The sequence below is a fragment of the Rhinolophus sinicus genome, linkage group LG13, assembly GCF_036562045.2.
Source record: "Rhinolophus sinicus isolate RSC01 linkage group LG13, ASM3656204v1, whole genome shotgun sequence".
Lineage (NCBI taxonomy): Eukaryota > Metazoa > Chordata > Mammalia > Chiroptera > Rhinolophidae > Rhinolophus > Rhinolophus sinicus.
The window spans coordinates 42,985,029-43,012,822 of NC_133762.1; the positions used below are offsets into that span (position 1 = coordinate 42,985,029).

General features: G+C 40.9%; 1 protein-coding gene across 6 annotated transcripts in view; it reads right to left on the minus strand.

The window, feature by feature from the left end:
- The window catches only part of SLC23A2 (solute carrier family 23 member 2), a 116,075-nt gene that overhangs the window by 75,183 nt on the left and 13,098 nt on the right, over positions 1–27,794 (minus strand). For 3 of the 6 annotated variants that reach the window (XM_074317751.1, XM_074317754.1, XM_074317750.1), the window contains exon 2: positions 18,707–18,830. The gene's annotated coding sequence lies outside the window, so the exon portion shown is untranslated. Of the gene's footprint in view, positions 1–2,576; positions 2,732–11,919; positions 12,027–18,706; positions 18,831–27,794 lie in introns of those variants that run through there. The other 3 variants (XM_019733759.2, XM_074317752.1, XM_074317753.1) reach the window with 2 other exon arrangements.

Below are 27,794 nucleotides of genomic sequence, written 5' to 3' on the forward strand. Positions count from 1 at the left end.
TCCATGGCAGACGGCTTCTTGGTCCAGAAGAGACAGGGCATGGACACGGTGTCCATTACATAAAAGGCATTCAAATACTGGAGAAAACCTGAACATTTTCCATGGGCTAGGCATGCACCAGAAAAAAAACCTAATCCCTGACCTCCAGACTTATTCAAGGAAATCGTGAGGCTGGGACACGAAAGGGGAAAGGGAAATGCAGTGAAGCAAAAGGTAGAGCCTGTGGGCTGGAATTAAAAATGTATATTTGAGGGGCAGCCAGATGGCTCAGTTGGTTAGAACGCGAGCTCTTAACAACAAGGTTGCCAGTTCAACTCCCGCATCGGATGGTGGGCTGTGCCCCCTGCAACTAAGATTGAAAATGGCAACTGGACTTGGAGCTGAGCTGCGCCCTCCACAACCAGATTGAAGGACAATGACTTGGAGCTGATGGGCCATGGAGAAACACACTGTTCCCCAATATTCCGCAATTTAAAAAAAAAATGTATATTTGAGAAAAACTCAAGCAGAATCAAAATGGGTTTTACTGCATTTATTTCTATTTTGTGTTATCAAACATATCACTTCTTGTGCAAATGTCTTTTTCATTTAAACACTTTTAAACGTACTGATCAGTCATTACAGGGGCCACTGAAAAGCTAATTTCATACAGAATTTTAATGACAAGATAAAAACATGCAGGATTGACTGCCTATCATATACAAGATACAAACATGATTTCACTTGAGCCTTACCAAAATTCAGGGAAGGATGCTTATTATCGCCACAGTTTAGGAAACTGAGATATACAGAAAGGCTGATTTACCCTTGGACAAAAGCCAAGGACAAGTGGCAAACGCAGCAACTATTCCGAGAACACGAAGCTGCTCCTGTTTCCTTACAGACTAACAGAACAAGGCTCTGGAGATGAGCAGCCAGAAAAGGCCTGAGTGGTTATGTCTGAAGGTCATTCTGGAAGAGCCAAGGAAAACCCCCCAGTTAATGTCAGGGAATGGAAAAAATGCAGCTTTCTCCTCCTTCACAGCTCCAAATAACCATTGTCATTTGATGTCTCCCCCACTTTCCAGTACAAGGACAGCCTTGGTTAACATCCAGGGGATGGCTCTGCCCTGGCTAAGCCTGTGCCCCCCAGCTCCCAGCTCTATCTTCTCTTATCCAGCACAGCTGATGGCTCATTGGTCATCTTCAGTTACTACTGCCACTCTGCTGGGAGAAGCATTTCAAATAACTGTTCACTCCATGCCTCGAGCTCAATGTACTTAGCAGCCCTCTCCCTGAATTATTCTTCAGACCAGCTCTCTTTGGCACATTCCCATCCTTTCCTCTGCTTCAAGGGCCAAAGTCAAATGTCCTTCTCTTACCTGCAGACTGAGGTCAAGCTCCATCTTTTCCTTATTTCTTAACTACCCATTACACCTGCTCAGTTTTGCTGGACTTTGGAACATTGATCGTACTTAGTTCCTTCAACCACATACTTTCTTTCTATTGTCTGGAAGAAATTCCATTTGCAAATCTCTTCTACAATATCCGTTTCCTCCCCATCCCATCCCCACTGCCCCCAAGTCCATCTACCAAGAGTTCCATCTCCTTCTCCTCCCAGATTCTCCCAAGATAAGGAAACAGGCATTCTGAAATTTCACCTACCCTGCTGGATTACCTGCTGGCTGAAGAGTGGACGTGGCTAAACTGCACTGCAATTACCTGGGGCTGGGACCCTGTAATGATTCTCTAGGTTACCCCCAAGTACACAGTGATCGAAATAATGGCTTTTCACTAATCTTCAATAAACATCTCATGCCTGTATGTTAGACATTATTTTTCTGCAAAGGAATATGTTCCTCCTAATTAATAAAAAAAAAATCCATTCAATACAGAGACAGTAATCACTTAGAATCCTAGCCACAGGTGTATTGCGTTTTCTGGTGTCTGAACCTGACATTTTCACAACCCCCAAACCTTAAAAGAATTAAAAAAAAATAGATGTATTCAGCTAGAAGAGACTCCAGGCTCTCCATGAAGTTTGTTTAATGTATGTTCCTTTTTGCTTGTGCACTTACTTTCCCCCAAATCCCTAAAATTCTGCATAAAAGAAAACATAAAAGAGCACACAGCCTGGGAAGTCCCAGGACTGCACCTCACTCAGAGTAAGGTAGGTGAGCACCTAAAAACCACTAAATTGGACGTTAATTGTTGCAGATCAGGTCTTTACCTCCACTCTTTTCTCAAATATTTAATGAAGGGAACTGCCTTCTGAGTTGCATAAATGTTAATGTTCAGTGATTAAATGTTTAAATCACGTCTGACCGCACTGAGAAAGCCTTTGTAGATTTCCTGGTAACCCGGCTGGGCAAACTGGAGCCATAGGCTCCTCACCCACACACACACACACACAGCCACAGTCACAGAAAACCAGACCCACGGTCACTGACAGGCGCACACAGTCACAGATGCACACACAGAGACAGACACTCGTGGATCCAGATGCACACAGACAGACACAGACAGACGTAGACACATGCAGACACACAGACACTAATTCCCCAAAGCAGAGCTTATGTACCAAGACATGGTCTTACCTGCAGGGCGAAATCTTTCCCTACAGACAGAAATATCCTTTCGTCGGTGTCCCACCCATCAATTCTGTGCTGGCGCCAGAGCGAGCTTCTAGTGCTCAGCATGAGACACTTCAGGTGCTGAAGGAATTTCGGCTTTTATAACCCACGGGCTCGCCAAAATTGTATAACCACACCACCTCGTCAAAAATGCCATCTTCTGTGTTACACAACAGCCACCACCTGGTTACAAACGGTCACTGCAGGCCTCGAGCGTGGCTTGCTTCCAGTGTCCACCTCTCCAAAGGGCAGGCTGGATATTCTATTGTGGAAACCAAGCTGCTGGGTGATTACATTTCTCAAACCCAAACAAATAAGGGAAATTAAAACCTATCTTTACAAATCCTTCCATTCAGACAAACCAGTCCACCAACACTGCTTTCAGCTTCAGTGAAAAGGGCGATTAATTTTGCTCCCTGGTAATTTTTCATTTCCCCAATTGGGGCCCCAAAGACAACTGTTTTCAAAGCTCAAAGACTTTCAGAGGTTAAAAATAGATCCCAAGGTATGACCTCTTCATTAAATGATAGGCAAAGCGAACAAATCACTGTAATATTGAGAGCTAACTGCTGGAGCCCAGTTGAACGTGGTGGTATCTGGTGTGCAGGTGACAGCTGCAGAGGCCCCAATAGTGAAAGTGCCTATGAAGACACAAAAAAAGGCAAACACACACTGACAACCTAGTATCAGTGAGAAGGAAGATGCCACACCTATCGTCAGACTTTGTCCTTTCTAGTCATGACTCCAGGGCAGAGCCTGTAAGCAAACTGGGCAGTGGGCACCTCTGCCCCTCGGGATATGCTATGTGAGGGCAAATCCCTGCCTCTATCTCCCCAACACCAAATCCAGACAATGACCATGACCATGAGACTCAGATGAGAAACAGCCAAGCAGAAGTGGCAGCAAAACACAGCTTGGAAAATAGAGTCTATGGGATAAAGGCAGAAGAGGAACCAAGAAAACTGGAGAAAAGGAGCTCTAAGTGTCACTTACTTATAAATAATCTTAAGGAAATCAGCAGTGAGCATAAGACGAAGATGCCACTTGACTGGAGAAGCCATAGAAGCAGCTGGGAGAAGGTTGGAAGCCAAGTGCTTTAACTGTGCAGGGGCAAGAGATTCACCACCTCAAGTGCCCAGAACACAGGTCACACATGACTCACCCAACCCATCAGGTCAACATGCCCAGATAGACCAGAACACCCCTTGCTCCAAGATGGGCCAAGAGGAAAAACCCAACATGAAAGCCTATGGAAAAAACAGTCCCAGTTTCTATATCCTGAATACAAGAACTGTATTCAGTACGTCCCATGAAGACATTCATCTCAGAAAGATTCTACTACAGAAACCAAAGAAAATTTCAATTTGAAACAAAGGAGAAAAGAATGAAAAACAAACAAAACAGTTGGTATTTAAAAAACTGGGGTGGGGGGGATCAGACAGTTAGATGAAGACAATGTACCGAAACCAAGAAACAACAAGCTGGGTTGGGAAAGAATTAATTATAAGGAAACTAAAAGCACAAAATTAACTCAGAAGCAATAAAGAGAAGTGAAACTGTGGAAAACAGCAGAAAACTGAAAGATGGAGGACAAGCTTGAGAAACTCGGGGATAGCCAGAGTTGCTGCCAAAAGGGCTGTGTGAGTTCAGAGACCAGAACCATGGAGGGAGGAAAAAAAGCAAAGAGCAAAGCCAAGGCATGAACAATCAGTGTTTTTCTGAACTGGACTTAAAAAGAAAAAGAACAGGGGCCGGCCCGGTGGCCCAGGCATTTGGAGCTCCATGCTCCTAACTCCGAAGGCTGCCGGTTTGATTCCCACATGGGCCAGTGGGCTCTCAACCACAAGGTTGCCAGTTCAACTCCTCGAGTCCCGCAAGGGATGGTGGGCAGCGCCCCCTGCAACTAAGATTGAACACAGCACCTTGAGCTGAGCTGCCGCTGAGCTCCCGGATGGCTCAGTTGGTTGGAGCGCGTCCTCTCAACCACTAGGTTGCCAGTTCGCCTCCCGCAAGGGATGGTGGGTTGTGCCCCCTGCAACTAGCAATGGCAACTGGACCTGGAGCTGAGCTGCACCCTCCACAACTAAGATTGAAAAGGACAACAACGTTACTTGGAAAAAAGTCCTGGAAGTACACACTGTTCCCCAATAAAGTCCTGTTCCCCTTCCCCAATAAAATCTTTAAAATAAATAAATAAATAAAAAGAACTAAGCAGCCAGTCATGTTGTATGATTCCATTTACATGAAATGTCCAGAATAGCCACATCTATAGAGACAGCAGATTAGTGGTTGCCTAGGGCTGGGGTGGAAATGAAGACAGGAATGGGGAGTGACTGTTAATGGGTTTGGGATTTCTTTATGGGATGAAGAAAATGTTCTAAAATTTGATTGTGGTGATGTTTGCACAAGTCTGATTTACTAGAAGCCATTCAACTATGCAATTTAAATGGGAGAACTTTACAGCATGTGAATTGTATCTCAATAAAACACTGTTATAAAGAACAAATGGAACAAACTTAAAGATACAAAAATAGAAAAAAACAACTATTCTGAGATAAAGAAAATCCGAGTATAGAGATTATAAAGCCATACCAGATTCACGCAAAATCAGAGAAGAAACTGATACTTGGACATATCCTGGCAAAATAATTTAACTACAGGATGAAAGTCATAGAAGTATTCAGGGAGAAGGAGAAAATGTTTGGTTTACTTAAATAGTAGCAATAATTAAGATAAGCCCCAAGATTTTCCAAAGCAGCATTAAGTGCCAGAAGTCAATAGAATACGCAGATCTATAAAGAACTAAGGAAAAGATTTTCCCAAAGAATTTTATACCCAGACAAGTTGCCCTTCATGTGGGAAAGCCAAAAATTGCAATCTTAGATATGCATAGGTTGAGAAAAGAAAAAGAAAAAAGCTTAAGGCCTTATTCCAACCACATAAGAAGCAAGATTCAGAGAGACCGCTGATATACAAGGCGGATAATAATGTATGCCAACCAAAACCATGATCAGACAAAACTAAATAAAGAACATAAACCCAGTTATAAAACGGAATGCATGTGTCAAATCATCCTCTAAGCATATGCTATGTAATGTAAAAAACATAATTGATAATAATAAAGCAGATTAAACAACAGTATATCTAATAAAAATTGAAGATGGAATAAAAAGAAGTTAAAGCCTTTCTCCCAGAAAGGAATGGAAAAATACCATTAGATCTTAGCTCTGACAACTGGAGAAACAGGTTTGTTTGTTTTTTATTTAATTTTTTTTACTTAAAGGAAACCACTATTAGAATTTGAAACTGACTACAGGCTACAACAAACCAAACTTGTAAATTAAATTTGTTTTATTAAAAATATTCTCAGATGTGTCAAAAAATAGACCTTTAACAAAGTGAAATAAAAATAAAGCAATATTGGGCCGGCCCGGTGGCTCAGGCGGTTAGAGCTCCGTGCTCCTAACGCCGAAGGCTGCCGGTTCGATTCCCACATGGGCCAGTGGGCTCTCAACCACAAGGTTGCCAGTTCAATTCCTCGAGTCCCGCAAGGGATGGTGGGCAGCGCCCCCTGCAACTAAGATTGAACACGGCACCTTGAGCTGAGCTGCCTCCCGGATGGCTCAGTTGGTTGGAGCACGGGCTCTCAACCACAAGGCTGCCAGTTCAATTCCTCGACTCCCGCAAGGGATGGTGGGCAGCGCCCCCTGCAACTAAAAATTGAACACGGCACCTTGAGCTGAGCTGCCGCTGAGCTCCCGGATAGCTCAGTTGGTTGGAGTGCACCCTCTCAACCACAAGGTTGCCGGTTCGACTCCCACAACAGATGGTGGGCTGTGCCCCCTGCAACTAGCAATGGCAACTGGACCTGGAGCTGAGCTGCGCCCTCCACAACTAAGACTGAAAGAACAACAACTTGAGGCTGAACAGAACCCTCCACAACTAAGATTGAAAGGACAACAACTTGACTTGGGGAAAATAAATAAATAAATAAAAATAATAATAATAAAAAATAAATAAATAAATAAAGCAATATTAATACCGCTTTACTGTTATTTTTTGAATGGCAAACACAACGGAATTCATGCCAGAAAGTATAAAACGAAGAAAAGGTCACTTTAAATTGCCAAAGTATAAAATTCACAATAGAAGTACATCAGTTTTTATGTTCTAAACATTTCACTGAAATAAGACACATAATGGTTAGCAACATAAACGAAATGATCAACAGGTCATAAAATACACCTATCTGTATCCAAGGAAATCGGAGGCAAAAGTATAGAGGGCTACAAACACAAGCTCGATCTCCATATTAATTTTATTTTGTATCAATCTGACCAAAATAATGAATAAGGCTAATATAACAGGTATCAAACTTTGCACCCCATAGAAAAGAGCTTTATTTTCAATGAGCTTGTGAAAATTGACCATCATGGCAAATGAAAATTTCAACCTCCACCAAAAAAGTATTTATATTTATCATTGCCTGATCACAATGCCAAAAAGAGGAAAAAAATAATTATCAATCAAGAAAGTCTAACAACTTCAAAATTTTCAACCTTTCTCCCAACTAACTATGGCGCTATTGGTGAAATCAGAACTGTAAAAACACCCTTACAATTAAGAAAGAATAAGCAACAAAATATCCTAAAGAAATTAAAGAGAGAAATTATCTAGGAAATAAGCAACAGAATTGATAAATTTGATAAATATATCAAAAAGGGCTCTTAATTAAACAAACCTCTCAAGATCACTGTAGACAGAGACCGTCCATTCAAATTGCACAGGGCCCAGACGGCTTCCCAGGCAAGTATCTCCAAGCCTAAAGGAACAGTTACTATGCTACTCAGACAGCTCCAAAGGACGGGGGAAAAAGACGAAAAGCTTGTCCTTTCCTTCCTTTTAGAAATCTAGCATAACCCAAAGTTGACAAATCACAAGGAAAAAGGCTAGTGTGTATTACAATACACATAAACAGGTAGAAGGAAGAAAAAATATAAGATCAACAGAAGTCAAAACGGCATTTAATAAAACTCAACATCAATTTTTGAACAAAACCCTTAGCGCATTCTGACATAGGAGAAAAATGTCCTCAAAAAGAACCCCTATCTCATGCCAATAGCCAATGAGATACTTACACCCTAAAAACCCAGAGGGGGCCCATTAAAGCCAGAAACAGAAAGAAGGAAATCTGGTGGCCTCCATTATAGAAGATTGTTCTGGAAGTTCTAACACAGTAAGAAAAAGATTTTAAAGTTCAAATAATGGAAAAGGGAAGACAAAAGAATTATTTACAGGTAATGAATGGTCTATTTACCCAGAAAGAGTTGTCCTTTTTTTTTTTAAGGCACTAGAAAAGATACTTAAGAAAAGTAGCCAGTTACAAAATGAACATAGAAAACAGCATCTGGTGCAGTAAGTAGCACTGACTCACACAGTGCCCCTTAAAGCCGTGTGCGTATTCATATACATACACGTGCAAGTGTGCTCAGAAAGCAGATATCACTGCACCAAGCACTTTACAGTGATTATCTCTGTCAAATGCGATTACAATTGGTTTTTAATTTGTGCTTATCTGATTTTCTAAGTTTTAGTTACGCTCTAAGTTTTAGTTATGTATTAGGGAACAAAACTAATAGTAGCTCAATTCTTAGTACCTATATAAGGTTAGTAAATTTAGGACAAAAAATAAGGCAAAACAACTAACAAGCTGAATTTGGCCAATACTAAAAGAAGTTTAATTCTGCAGAAATAATCGTACATTTTAAAATATGTACTTTGAGTAATGCAATCTCTGATTTATGTTTTCCCTTTAAGGACAAAATCTAAACTGTAGTTAAAAAAAAAGTTGGTGGTTACTTATTTCTGCTTTTCCAAATAAATATTATATATTGACATTTCAATTTCACCAGAGTAAGGACACTGTAAATTAGCAAAGAAGATTTGGGATTATCAGATGAACAAAAACTACTCTGATTCTATAATAAGCCATCCTGGGGAGGAATAAAATTCTATAAACACTAAAAGCAATGTATTAACAGCACCCTCTAGTGTTACAATATTTAAATGGAACTTGGTAAAGGTAAGAAATAATAAAATGAAATTGTTTTTAAAAAACAATTTTTGGAAAATTTCAAACATACAGAAAAGTAGAATTAAAATACATTTTCATTTGCTAGATGTGACTAAGTATTGGACAATGGGATGCGAGTAGAATGCCCTCTGTTCCCTCTTCCCACTGGATGCAGGAACCATAGGAGCCAGATCACACAAGAAAGGAGCCTCTATTTCACACGTAGGTATATGGAAACAGCCATAACTATACCCTAAGAAACAAAATAACAAGAACAACAAAAAACCCACATGTAGAGAGAGAAATTTTGGTAGGACGATACACTGAGAATAGCCTATTACTGAATTTTCAAAAGGAAATGGATCAGTACGTATTTCAAACCTGATTGAATGTTATTTTCCTTCAAATGGAAGGATTGTGATAAAGGGTAAACATCTTGATAAGATGAATAAATTCACTGTTCACGTTGACTATCAAAGACTTTATTAAATTGGCTTCTCTGGCAGACACTTAAAGGATGGCCACTCTTTCTCAATCTCAAAGCATGACCCGGAATGTGTTGACAGCACGTGCCAGAATCCAGCAATGAAAGTAAAAACAAGATTATCCAACATTGAAAGTAAATCCATTGTGAAAACTGTATCCTTCAAACTCAAGATTCACATTACAGTGTGTCCTGGTCAGCACCGTGCAGAATATAAGGGACAGTGGAAAAACGGCACTGGCCTGGGAATCTGGGACCCACGCTGCAGACCATGCATGGTGGCGTAAGTGCAGGAAAGTCATTATCCACTGGGCCTCAAATGTCTTGCACTAAAAAATAACGGTATTGGCTTACATCTGTGGTTTCTACATTTCCGTTTTCAGTAATGGAAGAAATCTAAACAAAAATACCACCTCTTTATCATTATTTGGTTGCCCTGATACAATGCTCTGATTTTGAGTTAAGGGGGGGGGGATCATTCAAGACCAAGGAGGGAAAAAAAAATCAATTACTTTAGATCATTTTAAAATAAAATCAATTTTTAATTTTAATTCTTTGGGTTTAAAAATATATATAATATATATATATATATATATATATGACATATCTATCAGAATGACTAAAAAAAGAAAAACTGCTAAGACAAAACCAAGCACTGAGAATGACACAGAGTAACCAGAACTCTCATACACACCTGGTGGGCATGTAAAACTGCATGACCACTTTGGAAAATAGTTTGACCATTTCTTATAAAGTTAAAACATACATTTACCTAATAATATGACTCCAGGGTATCTACCCAGAGAAATGAAAACGTATGTTCAAACAAAAATCTGTACATAAATGTTTACAGTGGCTTTATTAATAATAGCCAAAACTGGGAAACATTCACCTTTAACTAGTGAATGGGTAAACAAACTGTGGCATATCTCTTTAAAACCAGGTATCATTTCACACCCATCAGATAAGGCCAGCATAAAAGAGTTCAATAATACCAAGTGTTGGCAAGACTATGGATAAATTCTGTTCCCAGAAATGTAAATCAGTTCAAGTACTTGGGAAAACAATTTGGTAACATCTAGCAGGTTGGAGATGTGTGTGACTGTGATTCAGCAAAACCATTTCTCAACAGACTCCACTCTGTTTTTAACAGTATACAACCAACATATCGATAGGAGAATATAGAAATAAGTTCTGGTATGTTTAAATAGTAGAATAAAACAGCAGTTAAAACAAATGAACTCTAGCCACTTAGGTCAACATGGGTTGAAAATACATTCCTGAATGAAAACGTATGTCCTGAATGAGCAAGCAGGTTATAGAACACATACCACACGGGATATTTTATTTAAGGTTTTAAAGCATGCGGTCAGTATTTACATGAGTTTATGGACATATAAACATGTAATACAAAAGTAAACTATGGACTACGAATTTACCTCTGGGGGAGAGAGGAAGGGAAATGAGATTAGCAAAGGATAAAAACAGGGTTATCTAAAATGTTTTATTTTCTTTTTTAAAAGAAATCCCAAAGCAAAGACAACATGCTTAGGTTTATTAGACATGGTTATGTGGTATATGAGTGTTCCTTCTTTCATTTTCTTTCCATAAGAATTTTAACATTTAAAAACAAACTTTTGGGGCCGCCCCGGTGGCTCAGGAGGTTAGAGCTCCATGCTCCTAACTCTGAAGGCTGCCGGTTCAATTCCCACATGGGCCAGTGGGCTCTCAACCACAAGGTTGCCAGTTCAATTCCTCAAGTCCCACAAGGGATGGTGGGCAGCGCCCCCTGCAACTAAAATTGAACATGGCACCTTGAGCTGAGCTGCCTCCCGGATGGCTCAGTTGTTGGTTGGAGCGCATCCTCTCAACCACAAGGTTGCCGGTTCGACTCCCGCAAGGGATAGTGGGCTGCACCACCTGCAACTAGCAATAGCAACTGGACTTGGAGCTGAGCTGTGCCCTCCACAAATAAGACTGAAAGGACAACAACTTGAAGCTGAACGGCACCCTCCACAACTAAGATTGAAAGGACAACAACTTGACTTTGAAAAAAAAGTCCTGGATGTACACACTGTTCCCCAATAAAGTCCTGTTCCCCTTCCCCAATAAAATCTAAAAAAAAAAAAAAAATGTGGGATATACATAACATAAAATGTACCGTTAAAAAACAAAAAAACAAACTTTTAACAAAGACGATCTCTGGAAGGATACACAATACACACACACAAGAACTGGTAAAAGTGGTTGCCTCCAGAGAGCAGGACTGAGATCAGATAGGAGGGCGGAGACTTACTTTTCATGTCTGGCCTCATGTACCTTTCAGATTTTGTTCCATGTACATCCATTATCTACGTTTTTAACTATAAATAAATTTGATATCATCGTCACTTCCAATACCACCTCCTCCCAGGAAAAAAAAAAATCTACCTCAAGTATTTTTATTTAAGATAAGGAAAGGCTACTGATTGAGATTCCAGCCCTGACTGTGCCATGAATGAGCAATGCCATCTTGGGAGGTGATTTAACCTGCCCCTCTCTGTGACTGTGCTGATTTAAACACACAAACCTATCTCTATAAACCAGAGATCAGAAGTTCTAACCACGCCACAGGGAGCAATCAGCAATCCTCCTGCAACCCTGGTAGGAAAACATTTAGAATCTCTTAAAATAGTTCCACATACATTATCTGTAGTGATTGCCTCATATCCTCTGGCATAAAGTGGGTAGAGATGTATACAGATAGTTACCTGTTTCTCAATCCTCGATGAGGTAGGAGGACAGGAAGTTGAGCAGGCAGTTATCTGATGACTTATTTTCTTAATGAACTAAGAAGTGGAGGTCATGGTGGAGAGGAAGAAGACTGAGGATGAGATTGGGGAAAGAATGACATAACAGAATGACAAAGAAAAACAAACAACAACAAAATCAATGTTCTAGCTAAGCCTAGAACTTGTAAATGTGTAACAGAGAAAGTCACCTTGATATCCAGTTTCTCTCCAGCAGAGTACAACTGACGAAAACAACAGAAAAATTAAACGGTAGGACTGTGCCACTGAGGAAAGTTGGCAAGTTATGGGGCCAATTGAGAGAGAGGAAATCAAGATGCTGGTAAGATGGCAGTCACATGACTTCCTGTGGAGTCCACTGGAGTTAAAAAAGAAGAGGGTGGCAAGAGCAAGTCAAAGAACACCCAAGTGCCCAAGGAACAAGGACATCTGGAGGAGAACAAATGAGAACTACGAAGGACAGGGTGTGTGCAGAAAGGAGACTCTCCAAGCTCAAGATTCCAAAAGTGTCATCTGGGAAATGACAAGGCCCAGGAGAGCTGACATGAACTGGAAGTAAAATTCCCTAGAAAAGATCAGGTAAAGGGACAGTGAAGTTTGGAGACTGGAAGAGCAAACAATTTAGAGATAATGCTAAACAACACAGTAGAAAGAAAAGTAGTGAGCCAGGAACCAACATTCTCAAGAAACATCAAGAATGGCCAAGAAGTTGGTAGATGATGGCAAAAAAACAATAAAAAGAAGGTGGTAACGCAGATGGGCGTGGACTTCAAAAATGATCGGCATGGTTGAATTAAGGCTGGAGAACACAGCCTACTATTCTCTCTACCTGGAATGCTATAATATCTGGAGAATTCATATCCATATTTCAGATCCCTGTTTAAATTATAAATTCCTCAGCAAGCCTATCCAGACCCCTCAAAATCCAAATCAAATTGCTCACCTCCCTTCACTGTTCCCTCCAAAGCAACCACCACAATTCATACCAAGTATCCTTCTTTATTCAAACTTATGCTCTTCTTGAGTTCATACATGTGTTCAGTAGGTTTGTGAGGCGTCCACATTTTTCTGAATCTATTTGGTTCCTAAGTTTCGGCTAGCAAAAAATAAAATTTCAGAGAGTGAAGGGTATACCTAAAAACGTAACCAGTGAGCTACCAGGTCAGAAAGACAGGGTCTCAGGCATACTGGCTTCAAGACACCTGAGCCACAGACACTTAAAAGCAGTCTGTCTGGCTGTAAAAATTCTTAATATTGTCAAGATTCCTTTTTTATTTTAATGTGATTCTCACTGTCTTGCTGATGGAAATATAATCATGTATAAGCTCTCTTGTAAAAAATGTGACAAATCCAAGGGCCTAAATAAAATTCTAATGTATCATCTACAATTCACTCAACAAATCATAAGACTACTGAATAATTTCTTTTAAATTCCTTTAGCAGGACAGCACTTGTATATACTATGAATGGGAGCATGATTGGTCATTTAACACCACCAATCAAAAGTTAAAAAATACATATAGCCTTTGATCCAACAATTCTACCTTTAAGGAATTTATTATAAAAAAATATAATTAAAATAGGCTCACATTTTTCACTCTGAGAATGTACGCTAAAGTAGTGCCTAGAATAATCCCAAACTGGATTAATGTCTAAAAACAGAAAACTGGTTGGCTAAATGGTAGGTACATGCTTATAAGAGAATATTGTGGGGATTAAAATTGGTAATAGAAGTACTCACTGACATGAAAATGTACTGAGTGTACCATTAAGTGGAGGAAAAGGTAGGTTACAAAGCACACGATAATCCCATTATAGTATGTGTGTACACACACACGCACACACACAAAATGAAGGAAAAACACCAAAATGGTGATCATCTCCAGATGATAGGATTGTAAATGGCTTTTTGCTCTTATTTTTCTACAATGTGTGTATATCATTTTAATCTTTAAACCTAAAGAGTCACTGCCTAAGGACAATACTGAAATAAATATGCAGGCAAGACAAATTAGAATATATGGCACTGAAGACTCATACTTTATTGATGCAGTCAATGTGCTCCCCAAAACAGCAGCAGGGTGAGTCAGCGTTTGCCTGTAACTAGATGTTTAAGTCCCTTATTTCTGAGGCCTTGCTGCCACACCTGAGTAACTAAGGATACCAAAGTTGTGGTCAGAAGGTAGGCATTCTTAATGTTCTACAAACCTGTGTTCAAGGATTCCTGGTTTTCCTGTGTTTCCTTGTATCCTTTTAGTCTCAACTCTTCCAAAGGCCACTTTTATCTGACAATGGTACCGTACTTCACATTTTCCTAGGTCATCCATTCTTTATTTTAACAGAAATGAGAAATAGTCATTGGACCATAAACTTGAACATGTCGACAATTACAAGCTACAAAATATTTGTGATTCTTGGGTAAAAGAGAAAATTACTTAAAAAAAAATTATGTATGTGTATGTGTATATACATATATAGATACACACATACATGTAAAATATGTTAAGAAGAATTTGTTTTCTTCTCAAGCCAGGGAATGAATGAATTAACATCTAGAAACACTGCCTATCGATTTACTTGTTGAAATAGTTCAGAAGCATTTCCAGGCAATGAGAAACCTCAATTTGAGGCAATGAGAAAGGCAAACTGATAGAAGCATCATTCAACTATGAGTACCTATGAATGAAAGTGACTTACATTATGGAATACCCAAAATCCAAAAGCTTACAAGCTGAGAACACACTGCTCAGCCATAGATAAAGCAAATGCAGGCCTTGAGCTGAGCCACCAGCCCCATGTAACTTATTGAGCACTTGAAACGGGGTCAGTCCAATTGAGATGTGCTATAAGTGTAAAATACACAGACTTCAAAAAGAGTTACTATGGGGAAAAAAAGTAATATAGCTCATTAATACTTTTATATTGATTACTTGAAGTGATTTTTTTATCCATTAGATTATAAAATACATTACTAAAAATTAATTTTACCTGCTTCGTTCTACCTTATTTAATATAGCTACTAAAAAAGTACATGTGTGACTCCCATTATGATTGTATTGGACAGCGCTGGTCTAAAAATAGTGGATACCAGGAAAAGAGAAAAGTAAATTCTATTTCAGAGTACACAACCATGGTCATCATGATCAGACCCCATCCAAAGAATGTGTTCTGATACTTTGAGTTCGCTAACACACATACACGGCCCTGTATCTTAGTCCAAGCATCAAAACAAACCCTGTCTTACTCTGCTACACAATTGGCTCTGCAGCCTGCACGCTGATGGAGGGGAGCAGGTGCCACAACCTAATTTCTCACACTCCCAGCACTTGGAGGAGGAGGGAGGGAGCCAGATGTGAGAAAGGCCAAAGCAGAAATCCACGTGCTAACAACAAGCACAAGCTGAAAGGTCATAAAGGGAGCTGAGGCTCTTTGCTGGAAGCTCGGAACCAGCAACGAGAAATCTTAATCAAACACAGGGTCCATCCAAGGGTAACTACTACTCAAATCCAGAGGGGCTTTTTAACTATTGAATTGCAGGTTCCGTTCTGCATGGCAAACCTAAAAAAAGTAATACCTGTACTTAAAAAGAATTACCCTCAGAAAGAATAGGACAGACTTATCGATGAGATTTCACCATACCAAACAGAAAGTCAGCAAACCACTTAGACAATTTATAAACATCTGGTCTTAATCCAACACTAACATGTTGATTGTATAACATATCCAACTGAAAAGGCTGGAGTTATTCTAATATGCTTGGAATTACTTTCATAGTAATCGTTACACAACAACTCTTCTTTACCTTCTTATATAAGCTCTGCAATCATCAGTGTTTACATAGCGTTTTGAAACTACCCAATTTTTCCTGTAAATATTTAATTCTCTTGTTGCTACTGATCCAACTATAAACAACACAGCATTTTTATATAACATGTTTAGTAATGAGAAAGTGGGACAATGACGTCAACAGCACAGTCTATAAACCAAAAACACAAGAATAACAAGACAGCCTCTCGGAAATCCGCTGCCAATAAAATAGAAATTTCTCCCCACTGCTCAAAGTTTTTGGTCCAGCTTATACCCAAGTCCCTCTGCATTTGTGGATCCACTTCTAAAATGAGCCTGAATCAGGCACCTGGTCTGCAGGCTCCAGGAAACGGGCAAAGCCGTGAGTGCTGTGAACTATCACTTACATACTCCTGATAACAAAGATAAAAGGTAGTAACTAGCAAGCCTTCTCTTTTCTGTTTAGGAAGAGCTTAATATTTGGGGCTCTGTAGTGATAATGTCAAAGAAAATGGAATAAACCAATCATTCGGCCAGTTTCCTGCACAGCCACAATAGTCTGAGCGCTGAGGTAGAAATGGAGTACACGTGAAGCAACTTACCATCTAAGTGGACCAACTGGGACAATTAGTGAATTACAGAAACACAACAATTACCGAACTGTGCATGGCAGCTCAGAGAAACAGGAACTCAACAGGACTTGAAATGGTCAGAAACGACTTTTGGGAAGTGGGATCCAGGGTCAGCCTCCAAGGATGGAGAATCCTGAGTGGGAGGCCACCATGGAGTCCAGAGCACACCATGGGAGGCAGAGTAAGTAACCCGTCGCAGGGTCGAAGGACCCTCAAAAGTCCAATGTAAATGCAACACGACTTTAGGAAACATGAGTTTCTGGGCAAGTGATGAGAACAGAAAGAGCCAAGAGCCACTGCTGGACAATATCAAGATGGAAGATCAGGAAGATACTGTTTTAATCCAAGTATAAGGAGCTTGGCAACTGGACAATGGAAGTGACAAAGAAAAAAGGGGATGGACAAAAGGAACGACATCAAAAGAAAGCAAATCAAAGACTTGGTGTCAAGGATGACCTCTAAGAAAAGAACAAGAGGGGGCAGCCGATTAGCTCAGTTGGGTAGAGCACGGTGCTCTTAACAACAAGATTGCCGATTCGATCCCCACATGGGCCATTGGGAGCTGCGCCCTCCACAACTAGATTGAAACACCTACTTCACTTGGAGCTGATGGGTCCTGGAAAAACACTTAAAAAAATAAATTAAATTAAATAAAGCAAAAAAAAGAAAAGAACAAGGGTGTACCCTTCAGAAATAAGTAGGGAAATGAGCTTAATGAGGCAAATAATGACCAAGGTCTGGACATGCTGAATCTAAGCTGGTCTTGGCATGTATGTTTGACACATACCCACCAAAGACCACCAGAGATGTGAGAGACAAGCTCTGTGAAAGAACAGAGCAGAGAAAAGAGATTTGTGAATTGAAATATAAAGGTAGTAACTAAAACTCTGAGAGTTGGGAGACCACTTATTTTTTGGGTATCCCTAGACAGAACTGTCTTCCCCTCATTACCTCCCTCATCGTTAATAAATAAATATTACTTCTAAGAATATAACACATACACTTTGATGATGATAGCTTGAGAAAAGAAAGGCTTTTCTCAAGACTTCAGAAAACAAAAAAAGTGAAATACACAAAAACATTCACAGGGTATCATTAGGTGGTAGGATCCAGAATATTTTCTTCTTCCTAAACTTTGGAATTTCCCAAGCTCCATTTATTTTTTCAAATAGCAAGCATACACTTCATTAGAAAATGAAATTGGGGCGGCCGGTTGGCTCAATTGGTTAGAGCACAGTGCTCGTAACACCCAGGTTGCCAGTTCGATCTTCACGTGGGACACTGTGGGCTGCGCCCTCCACAACTAGATTGAAAAAAACAACTTGACTTGGAGCTGATGGGTTCTGGAAAAACACACTGTTCCCCAATATTCCCCAATAAAAATTTTAAGAAAAGAAAAAAAAAGAAAATGAAAGTAAATTATTTTTTTGAAAGAAATGATCCCCTCTAAGCACTTGTGAAAGTTCTTATAGCTATACACCTAAATGGTGACTTTTATTATATGTAAATTAAAAGTAAATAAATAAAAATACCATTGACATAACGTTTTACATCCACTATGCTGAATAAATTTAGTTTTGACAAGACAAAGTGTTTGAGAAAGTGTTTATCGGTAGGAATGCAAATTCCTACAGCTTCTCTGCAGGACAATTTATCAATATCTATCAAAATTTAAAAACTGAACAATCTTATGCCCTATGTCCAATAACTTCACTGCCAGGAATTTACTTATGGGCATTCTCCCTGAAATATGTACAAGAAAGTTCACTGCAGTATTGTTTACAACAGCAAAACATTTAAAATAACCAAAACGTCCACTGAGCTTTGGGATGAGGGAGCAGGAAGGAGGAAAGGGAGGGGGGAGAAATGCTCCTTAGTAACGTATACCTATGTACTTAGTCTCCCTACTTAAATTGCAGAATACCTGAAAAAGAGTGAGAACAGGTCTTACATCTCTTTCCACCCAGGGCTCCAACCTGTGACCCTCACTAGGAGTACCAATAGCAGGACACACTCAAGTGTTTGCTGATTAAAAAGTCAAAAGCACGTAAAATGAAAATATTTACCTCCTACCTTGTAATTAGTATGAGTGGCAAGACTGTGCCTGTTTATTTTCTAGTTTAATCTGTGTGGAATGTGGCCTAAAGAAGTCCATTACCTTATCATTAGCGTTACCCTAACAATTATTCCCAGGATTGCATTTAGACCGTGGCTGACATGTGCAAAGGGTGAAGTCAAGCACAAATGAATTCAAACACTACAAGGCTACAAGCTGTCAGCACAACTCGATCATGAAACACAGAACGAGAAAGACTGTGTTTCAGACGCACCTAAATGCAGGGACGTGGGCCTGTCCATATGCTTTCCGTTATACACCGCTGAACTCCATTTTCTTGTGCTGCCGAGGTCCAAGCTTGAAATCGCACAGACAGTCCCTGTTAGCCGAGTCAAGACCTAGCGAGAGAGAAACAAATGGTAAGTAAAAATAAAGAGGGATAATAAACCCAGCAGGAGGCATGCCGCAGGAATGGCATCCACTTCTCACTCCTCCATGCCCAACCCTAGAACTTGTTCTATTACTTCTCGCTCTTAAGGCACATCTCCAAGGTCCAAGCCTATCCCCGGGCAGGATCACAGACTGCACCTCTGGTCCCCTTAAAAATCAACTCTCCATTTGGACAAAAGATTTTGGAAGATGTTAGTTTTAGAACACCTAGAAAAAGCAATTTTGCACTCAGTTGGGCTTTCTTCCTTGACAATTTTAAAATTCCATATTTCTCAGCACAGAGCCTTCATTTAAAAAAATGTTGGGCCGGCCCGGTGGCTCAGGCGGTTAGAGCTCCATGCTCCTAATTCCAAAGGCTGCCGGTTTGATTCCCACATGGGCCAGTGGGCTCTCAACCACAAGGCTGCCAGTTCAATTCCTCGAGTCCCACAAGGGATGGTGGGCTCCACCCCCTGCAACTAAGATTGAACATGGCACCTTGAGCTGAGCTGCTGCTGAGCGCCCAGATGGCTCAGTTGGTTGGAGCACGTCCTCTCAACCACAAGGTTGCCAGTTGGATTCCTCGACTCCCACAAGGGATGGTGGGCTGCACCCCCTGAAACTAGCAACGGCAACTGGACCTGGAGCTGAGCTGTGCCCTCCACAACTAAGACCGAAAGACAACAACTGAAGCTGAACAGCACCCTCCACAACTAAGATTGAAAGGACAACAACCTGACTTGGAAAAAGTCCTGGAAGTACACACTGTTCCCCAATAAAGTCCTGTTCCCCTTCCCAATAAAATCTTTAAAAAAAAAAAACAATGTTAAAGATTTCTTTAGTTCTATGTGCCAGGTACTGTGCTCTGCTTCACATGTGCCTCATTTTATCTTTACCACAACCCTTGGGACCCACTGGGCTCACACAATACAAGTAAGAAAACCAAGAGCGGTGAGGCCTCCTGGTCAAGGTCCCGGAGCTTGTCAGAGATGTGACAGTACAGGGTCCAGAGCCCATCAGGACTATGACAGCAGAGTCCTGCCTTCAATTATAACTACATTGCCTCCAATGCCACTGCTAGAATAAACTGAAGGTACTGTATTTGTGGAGAAAGCAAAGATTTAATTACTCAAAAATCACCTTCTTTTAAAGCTTCTTACAAATGTATTAATACATTGGGGCAAGGGGGTGCTTCCAAAAAAGCTGGGTCACACTCTGTGTAAGCTGGGTTATCAATAGGTACATATGTTCATTTTATTGTTTATTCAATTAACATATTTTACAAACTCTTGCACCTATGCATACATTTCACAATTTAAAAAAGTAAAAAACAAAAACTCAGAGCCTGACTCCGGAGGCTGTCTCTGCAACAGCCAGCCTGGCACCAGTCGGAAGCCTGGCCCTCTATTATAAAGAAAAACACACAAGGTGATAACAATTTAGCCAAACACCAACATGTTTCTCATTAGAAAATACTTATGCTGTGAATCTTTCTATTCTGCTATTTGTTCTGGGCAAGTTACTTGCATCACCATTCAGCAATGGCCCGGGGGGTAGGTAAATACGCAAATGCCATCAGACTTGTACCAGTCAAGCCTTCAATGAGCCTCCAGTGTATTCTTTTAATTTCACAAACTAAACATTGGTGTTTTGCTGTTTGGGACGAAAAAAGATTACTACTCATTTTAAGTAATTAGAATATGAATGGAAAAATTATGTTTCTTCCTAAAACCTGTTTTTCATGCAAGGCAAAAAATTAAAAAAAAAAAGATTAATTCCCAAAATAAAATCTTTATAACATCAATTCCTTTTAAGCTGTTTATTAAAAATTTACAGAGTCAGAGGGAGGCACAAAGGCAACATCCATCAGTGAAAATTAGTCAAGAGGAGGAATAATGCTAAGAACATGAAAAAAAAAGGAACAAAAGAACAGCTTATTTTCAGTTAAATAAAATCTAATCATATATATTATTCTTTCAAAAACACAAGTTGCACAATATGTATAGTATAATCCCATTTTCATTAAAGGTATAATTATATAGTATATATTTGTGGACACAGGAAAGGGCTAGAAAGGATAAACATCAATCTGCCTTGAAGGGCAGAGGGCATCACGGGTGGTGTGACTTTCAAAATCTGCTTTATACAATCTTGCCAAGTTAGAACTACTTTCCACTATGCATATGCTTTTTTTGTAAATCCCTTAAAGAGCCAAAAAATATTAATTTTATTTAAAAAAAAGAAAAAGGTTCCATAACAGCAAAGCTGCAAATTAACAAAATGTCATTTTAGCTACAAATCATAAAAAAAAATCTGAAAGGACAAAAGTCATAGACCCCCATGAAGATTTATTTTGGGAAAGTATTTTTTTAAGCGGATTGGTAAGTTGAGTGTCTGGAAGGACTGGCTTTCTACTCCATTTAACAACTACTGCAGATCAAACCACAGAACTGGGTCAGAAGTTCTAATACTGGAAAAACACAAATGTACTTTTAAGAAAAGAGTTAAGCTGGAGTCACACAGCAAAAACAAGCCTGAGTTATCAGTGAGCATCCTTGAACTTCTATCAGCACCAGGGGAGCACCCCTCCCCTTCAGACGTTCCATCACACTCTGGAAACATGAAAACCTGCCCTTTGCACACAAGGCTACAGAGCAGAGATCAAAAAGCCCAGGCCCCCCGGGGGTAAGCAAGTCAGAGGACACTCAGTCACTGGAGCACAATGACACACCACCTGACTTTCCCCCAGAAAGGCCAGTCCCAACTTACAAGAAACTGTTCACAGTGCCTCTGGCTGTTTAATTGGAGTTTGCAGAAGTACTATAGGCTGTGGCTCCCAGAATTTGACTGCATAGAGAATAAACAGTCACTAAGAAATTTGGGGGAAATAATACGGAATTGTCTTCTTTGTGTTTTACCATTTCCTTACAAAGGGATTCAGAAATAGGAAGGATGTTACCCCAGGGCCAAACCACCCACAGGCCAGAAACTCTGAGCAGCCAAATCATTATATCAATTCAGCAGATGTCCAAAAGGCTGACAAACACCTACTCCTGATTTTAAAAACAAAAACCTTTACAATGAAAATTAAAATGATACTTGCTGACTGAATATCACAAAGAACATCTTCCGAAAACACGGCGCAAACACAAAACGCAATGTACTCACCACGCTTTTACATTTAGTTCGTACTTTTTCCAAGGGTTTGTTCATTTATATATCCATTCATTCCTATTGTTTATATTGACATATATACCAGATATACTGGTTTTCTAATTTAGTCTCACAACGTACTGTCGACGTAAGAACATCCAAACCTGTAGAGAATTTTTGAGAAATTATTTGAGCCAAGCTGATGACATGCTGGGAAGCAAACTCTCAAAGGCTCCCTAGTTCGTTCTTTTTAAAGGACTTGCAAAAGAAACACATGTATGCACCTGAAAATCTTGATGAACTGGGCAATTTTTTTTTATTTTTTTTTTTAAAACCTGAACAAAAGCAACATGTGAATAGAGAAAGTCACAAAAGCAAAGAACTATGCTTTAAAAAGGTGCCAGGTTCAGACAAATTCACAGGCCAGTTATTCCCTAACATTTCTGGTGAGAAATGGGAAACCTTCCCAATTCCTTCTGGGAAAACTGACAAACAGAAAACCCAAGAGAAAAAAACTGTATGTTAACCTTACTTGCCATTCCTAGATTTCTTTTTTTTCAACTTCTGCAAATTTGACAAGCAAAGAATGACATCTGGTTTCAATCTCGATTTCTTTGATCCATGTGTCTATAGTTCTCTTATGAAATGCAAGTGTCTTTTGTCCATTTTTTCAGTAGGTTTCGTTTTTTTCTTATTCATTTATAAGAGCTCCTTGGAAATTAAGGACATTAACACTTGGTCGTATTGCAAACATTTTCCTCCAGAAAAAGCAAATGACTACTTTTTCCATTCTGTTTATACCATTTGAAATAAAGGATTTTTAAAATCTCTCTTAAGTCAAATCATAATTTCTTCTATCACTTTTGTGCTTCGAAGTCCCTCCCAATTCAAGATCAGAGAAATATTCACCATCATTTTTAGCTAGATGGTTCTGGTCAAAATCATTTAAAAACGTTTAACAGCCGTCCCTTTAAAAATACATATCCAGGGCGGCCAGTTGGCTCAGTTGGTTGGAGCGCAGTGCTCATAACACCAAGGTTGCTGGTTTCATTCCCACATGGGCCAGTGAGCTGCGCCCTCCACAACGAGCTGCCGCTGAGCCACCGGAAGGGCAGCCGGATGGCTCAGTCGGTTAGAGCGTGAGCTCTTAACAACAAGGTTGCCAGTTCAATTCCCACTTGGGATGGTGGGCTGTGCCCCCTGCAACTAAAGATTGAAAACAGCAACTGGACATGGAGCTGAGCTGCGCCCTCCACAACTAGACTGAAGGACAACGACTTGGAGCTGATGGGTCCTGGAGAAACACACTGTTCCCCCAAATTCCCCAATAATTAAAAAAAAAATTAACAATGGCTTTCCTTCACTTAATATATTTAATCCCATTATTACAAATAGGATAACAAACATTTAATTCAACGAAAGTGCTCTTCCTAATTACCGGAAGATCTAAGGAGTAATACTTGATTTATAGTCCTGGCAAAATGACCAAGTTAAAAATACCACCCAGTGGCAATTAGTCAGTGGTAAGAAGTCAAACCGTGCTAACAAAAAACGGATTCATTTCTCCCTTAATAAACTGTACCTCAGCATGTGTGAACAAGCAATATTTGGTTCAACTAAACTGAGAAACCTATTTTATGTACTCTTATCCAAAACTTCCTGAAACCTTTCCAAAATTTCTATGAGCGCTCATGATTAGATAATAATCAAATTAGAGACTGGATGTCATAACTTTGAACTCGGAACCAGGGAAGATGTGGAAATGGACATGCTGGAGTTCCAGACAGGCTGCTTCTCCCAGACAGTGTCCCAGCATCTGACCCAGCACCTCTGTGTGAAGACGAAGGTAAGTAAAGGTGGACGGGAGAAAGAACACAAAGGGTTTAGAAATACCACAGCCCTACCCTGTGAGGACAGTGGGGGCACAGAGAGAAAGCAGAGACTCTACCCAGTTGGAGGCTGCACCCAGTTGGAGGCAACCAGAGAACCAGAATCCAGACCGGACACATTTCTCATTATAATCTGGAGAGGAAAATACTGCCAGGAAATGCATAAAAGGTACTTAGTGCCTACTCCCTGCTGTGTGCCACACACATTAAGTTCCTGTCCACAACCTCAAGGTGTGTAACAAGACTAATGAGCCCTAAAATCTAGTTAGGACAAGTGTTTCCAGAAGCCTGGAACACAAAAGGAAGCCCATCTTTTGGAAAAAGCATAAAGGATATAATTAGAAAGTCATTTAAGACTATTCTCAAAAAGTGGAGACTTTTGCATCAAGCTTAATTTTTTGAATACTACTGGAGCAAAAGTAAGAATTACGGCACAAGAGTACCATCAACCCTAAAGAGACATCATATGTGCCCAAAGGGAAAAGCACTAAACACCTCAAGTATCTATCCAAGCTGAAAACTTGAGTGGAAAGCCTGGAAAGACACCTTTCTGGCTATTTAGAGTAAGAACACCCAACTTGCAGGCCATTTCACTTAAAGCTCCCATGTATTGGGGCCATGAGGTTAAAAAAGCTTCAAGTTCAAATGTTACTAATTCAAAGTTGGTGGCTGATTACTTCAAGCATATTTTAGCAGACAAACAGATTTGAAATTAAAAAATAAAATTTTACAAAATCAACCTCTGATAGATTTTTGTTCATCTTTTAGAAAAATGTTTCCTTTGAAACTTTAAAGTTTGAAAAGTGAGATTTTTATTTTGAAAACTGAACTCCAAGACAAATGATCTACAAATAAATCTTACTTCTTGAATACATCATAAAATTACAAGACAAAATGGGAAAATATTTGTAACATGTATTAAAGTGCCAATATCCTTAATGTAAAAAGATACTATAAATCACTAGGAAAAAGACAAACACAAAACTAGAAAAATTGGTAAAGGAAATGAATAAGCCAAACAAAATATGAAATGACCAAAATCTCACTAAAAAGTGTTCAAACTCACTAGTTATCAAAGAAAAGCAAAACAGAACAACGATTCTATTCTTCATGCAAACTGGTAAAATAAAGTTTCAATATAGCGTAATTCCCAGTGTGTTAACTGGGATGCAGTAAGTATCCTGCATGTATGTTATGTATGTGTCAAAGCCTTAAAAATGCAAATGATGACCCTTCCAAAAATGTGGTCTACAAAATAATGAGAAAAATGCACATAGATTTCCGTACAAAGCTGTTCACTATTGTATTATGTTCACCACAGCAAAAAAACGTTCATAAGCTAAATGCCCAACAATAGAAGGATTTGTCAAATAAAACATGATGGATTCAGCACAAATGAGCTGTTAAAAACCATGATTAAAGGGCTATTTAATGACAGTCATTTGCCTAAGATACATTGCTAAGAAAAAAAACAGATTTAAAAAGCTCCTGTATGATCTCTATTTTAAAACAAATACAAATATATGTGTGTGCATATATACATACAAAGAAATTTTACTTTCAAGTAAGCCACACACACACACAAATGTTTAATAAGTAAAATAAGGTATTTTAGGTGTAAGAGTTTTCACCACAATCCTAATATTCTAATACAGGACACCAGTCCCACTTCTAGATACTTTTCCCGTAATTCTGATCACTTCTGACCAATATCCTCTTTACTTCAATTGTAATTCTAACCAATAGCTTCTGTGTTCTTAAATAACAGTCCTTAAAATAGCTGTGAATCTCCTGCATATTCTTCCCAAATCACTCCATTTCCTATAGCAAAAAGGCAGGAGACATAAGAATTCCTGAGACATGAGGAGCAGTGTCGTGCAGGAGACCCTGCTCGCTGCGCCATTTGTCGTGCGGGGAGGCCTGCGGGGTCTCTGCTCCCGCTCCCCATACAAGAACGCAGGATATGGTGAGGCCAAAAAGGAACACCCACGGAGACATAGGTAGGGGAGTCATACCACTATATTCTCTCTGGCGGCACTATACTCTCACTGGAGGCTGGATCCACACTGTCCGCAAACCGCCATCCACACTCGCCAGCCCAGCCGCCATCTTCTTGCTAGCCCCATTCTTTTTTCTCCTTCTCTTCCTCCTCGTAGCCACAGCAGTTATATTGTGGCCAATGGCTCACTGGTTACAGCTGACGGCCAACTAGCCACAGCTGATGGCCATGCAATCACAGTTGGCCATTTACTACCTGAGCCAACACCTTTCTATGTGAGGCCGAGAGCCTGGAAACTGCTTTTTTGGGGCTCTGCCCCCACACTCCACCCCTACAGGCTCTCGCCTCACAATCTACGCGACAAGCGTCTTCCATGAGGGACCTGTGCGAGGAGCCTGGGGGTGAATGCAATATCCTGGACACAGCCAGGCTCTCTGTGCACAGCCAGGGTTTCTCAGGGCACCACCAGTGCTTCTGGGCACAGCCAGACTTCCTGGACTTCTTAGGGTACCACCTGTCTTCCCGGACACAGCCAGGGTTTCTCAGGGCACCACCAGTACTCCTGGGCACTGCCAGACTTCCTGGACTTCTTAGGGTACCACCTGTCTTCCCGGACACAGCCAGGGTTTCTCAGGGCACCACCAGTACTCCTGGGCACAGCCAGACTTCCTGGACTTCTTAGGGTACCACCTGTCTTCCCGGACACAGCCAGGGTTTCTCAGGGCACCACCAGTACTCCTGGGCACAGCCAGACTTCCTGGACTTCTTAGGGTACCACCTGTCTTCCCGGACACAGCCAGGGTTTCTCAGGGCACCACCAGTACTCCTGGGCACAGCCAGACTTCCTGGACTTCTTAGGGTACCACTAGTTTCCCCGGGCACAGCTAGGATTTCTCAGGGCACTGCCACTTTCTCTGGGAACAGCCACACTTCCTGGACACAGCCAGGGCTTTCAGGGCACTGCCACTCTCTGTGGGCCCAGCCACACTTCCTGGACACAGCCAGGGCTCTCAGGGCACTGCCACTCTCTCTGGGAACAGCCCGACTTCCTGGGCACAGCCAGGGTACCTTCAGGGCTCAGCCAGACTTCCTGGACTCAGCCAGGGCTCTCAGGGCACTGCCACTCTCTCTGGGAATAGCCCGACTTCCTGGGCACAGCCAGGGTACCTTCAGGGCTCAGCCAGACTTCCTGGGCACAGCCAGGGTATCTTCAGGGCTCAGCCAGACTTCCTGGACTCAGCCAGGGCTCTACTCTCTCTGGGAACAGCCCGACTTCCTGGGCACAGCCAGGGTATCTTCAGGGCTCAGCCAGACTTCCTGGACTCAGCCAGGGCTCTCAGGGCACTGCCACTCTCTCTGTGCCTCTCAGGGTACCCTGCTGGAACAACAGCGACTCACAATCAAGGTGCTTACATATTCTCAATGGCGGCCAGTCAAGAGACAAAAGCAAATATCCCCCAGTTCCACTAACAACAGTTCCCAAACAAACAGTCAAGCGGTCCATTAAATTAGGGATGGAAGGCAATTCCCCATAGTCCATAGTCATTCACCAGGGCTGTCCTGGGGGTGAGGGACGACCTTGACCTCACCCTCATCTCCCACGGAGGACTCAGCAAGCGTTACCTCCTGGGACTATAAGTCCTGCATCCAGGCTGCCTGAGCAGGAACTTCCCGGCCCACAGGGCTGCAACGACCTTCGCTTTCTCCGGCCTGTGCTGGTTGGGGAACCGTCCACATCTTTCCACCTCTCCACGGGGCTCCATCTCTCCAGCAGCTGCATGGCTTTTCCTGTGCTGGTGGGAGAACCGTCCACGTCCTCCCACCCCTCCACGGGGGTCCAGCTCTCCGGCAGCTGCTCCTCCTGGTCTTCCTCAGACTGGGTGTTCATACAC